The 2,218-nt window shown below is 43.7% G+C and overlaps 1 long non-coding RNA gene across 1 annotated transcript in view; it reads right to left on the bottom strand.

Moving 5' to 3' along the window:
* Positions 1-385: 385 nt before the first annotated feature.
* The window catches only part of LOC102991851 (uncharacterized), a 286,698-nt gene continuing 284,865 nt past the window's right edge, over positions 386-2,218 (bottom strand). The window contains exon 18 of the long non-coding RNA XR_008617318.1: positions 386-1,195. This is a non-coding gene — a long non-coding RNA (uncharacterized lncRNA). The remainder of the gene's footprint in view (positions 1,196-2,218) is intronic.

The following is a 2,218-nucleotide window of genomic DNA, read 5'->3' as shown; positions in this document are numbered from 1 at the left end:
AATTCTGTTTAAATGCTGAATATAACTTCATAGTACAAATACATCTTAGTATATTTAATCACCCCCCTACTGATGGACTTTTAAATTATTTTCATTTATCCACTATTTTAGACTCCACTGCAGTGACTATCCTAATACTTGCCTCCTCATGCACATATGCAGTTGTTTATCTAGGATAGAAACAGAGGAGTGTAATTACTGAGTTGTAGGATAAGCCCATCTTATATTTCAATATGCAATGCCAAATTGTCCCTCCAAGTGGCTATACCAATTTATAATACCACCAGCAGTTAGGGAAGGATCAGCACATTGATGAAAATGAATAAAATGGAGAAAGACAATACAATTTTTTAAAATAAATTTATTTATTTTATTTTTGGCTGCATTGGGTCTTCATTGCTGCGCACGGGCTTCCTCTAGTTGTGGCAAGCGGGGGCTACTCTTTGTTGCGGTGCGTGGGCTTCTCATTGCGGTGGCTTCTCTTGTTGTGGAGCACAGACCTAGGCACGCGGGCTTCAGTAGTTGTGGTGTGCGGGCTCAGTAGTTGCGGCTTGTAGACTCTAGAGCACAGGCTCAGTAGTTGTGGCACACGGGCCCAGTTGCTCCGCAGCATGTGGGATCTTCCCGGACCAGGGATCAAACCCGTGTCCCCTGCATTGGCAGACAGATTCTCAACCACTGTGCCACCAGGGAAGTCCCAGGAAAGACATGTTTTGAAAGAAGCTCTCTTTAGAGAAGTCCTTGAATTGGGACCCAGGATGAGCATTGAGGAGAACCTTCATTATCAACACCAACTATGACAGGCTGGACTGTAAGAGTCTCCTGAGGCACAGAGAAAACTGCATCCCAGGAAGTTTTGTTCATTCATTCATTCAACATTAAGATTGCACCTACAATGTGCCAGGCACAGTTTTTTTGTTTTTTTTTTTTTTTGCGGTACGCGGGCCTCTCACTGCTGTGGCCTCTCCCTCTGCGGAGCACAGGCTCCGGACGCGCAGGCTCAGCGGCCATGGCCCACAGGCCCAGCCGCTCCGCGGCATGTGGGATCCTCCCGGACCGGGGCACGAACCCGTGTCCCCTGCATCAGCAGGCGGATTCTCAACCACTGCGCCACCAGGGAAGCCCTCAGGCACAGTTTTAGGCAGTGGGAATAGAGAGATGGACCAGACATGCAGAGGCCCAGCTTTTGTGGAACCTGCAACACACAAAGAAACAAGCAGTAAACAAGGAAATGTCAGAGTGATAACAGCTACATGGTATGAAACGGGGATGATGAGTCTTAATAATGGAAACTTTTGAGAACATCATGGAGCTGTTATAAGAGTATGCTTTCTGGTATAAAAGTGTAAAAGCAGCCATAGGCTTTATTTCAGAAATATCTAGTTCTCGAGCCTGTATTACAGTAATTGGTCTGTTGGTAAGTGATTGGTTTTCCATGGTGCTTCCCATGCCATGGTTCATTCAGGAAAGGTGTATCTGAATTTCAGCCACATATGCCCTCAATTCTCTTCCCACTGTACTCCGTACATCTTTTCAAGGCACTTTAGAATTTTATGTATGTATATATATGTTATATATATAAACTATATATATATAGCATATATATATTATATTTTATATATATATAGTTTTAAAATAGTTTCTTATTGTTAGTTTTTCTGTGCGTGGTGGTATTCTATTTTGAAAACCTAGAGAGGCCTTGCAGTCTGGGGCGGGAGGACACCGTAGGGAATGCCAGTTTGGACTAATGACCTGAGATCAGTCTTAGCCTGGGTGCTTTTTGGTTAAGCACACTTGGTGAGTCCTTCCAGCATGAAGCCCAATATCCTTCTGTCTGGGGAAACTGTTTCCTTTGTTATTTGCTTTGTGGTTTTTAAGGCTCTCCTTCCTTCCCTTTCTCTGCTCTCTCTTATTAGAATATTGTTTGTCAAATGTGGGCCTCCCTAACTCATTTTGATGCTTTTTACTGGTTTTCTTTTCACATGTTCCAGTTTATTGACTTTTTGTTTTACTTTTGCTTGGAATTCCTAGACTGCACTTTTCATGTTTTACCGTGATTTTTTTTTTTCCATTTTGACAATCACTTTTTTTTTTTTTTTTTTTTTTTTTTTTTTTTTGCGGTACACGGGCCTCTCACTGTTGTGGCCTCTCCCATTGCGGAGCGCAGGCTCCGGACGCGCAGGCTCAGCGGCCATGGCTCACGGGCCTAGCCGCTCCG

This window comes from Physeter macrocephalus, chromosome 5 (assembly GCF_002837175.3).
Source record: "Physeter macrocephalus isolate SW-GA chromosome 5, ASM283717v5, whole genome shotgun sequence".
Lineage (NCBI taxonomy): Eukaryota > Metazoa > Chordata > Mammalia > Artiodactyla > Physeteridae > Physeter > Physeter macrocephalus.
This window is presented reverse-complemented; position numbering and strand designations above follow the sequence as displayed.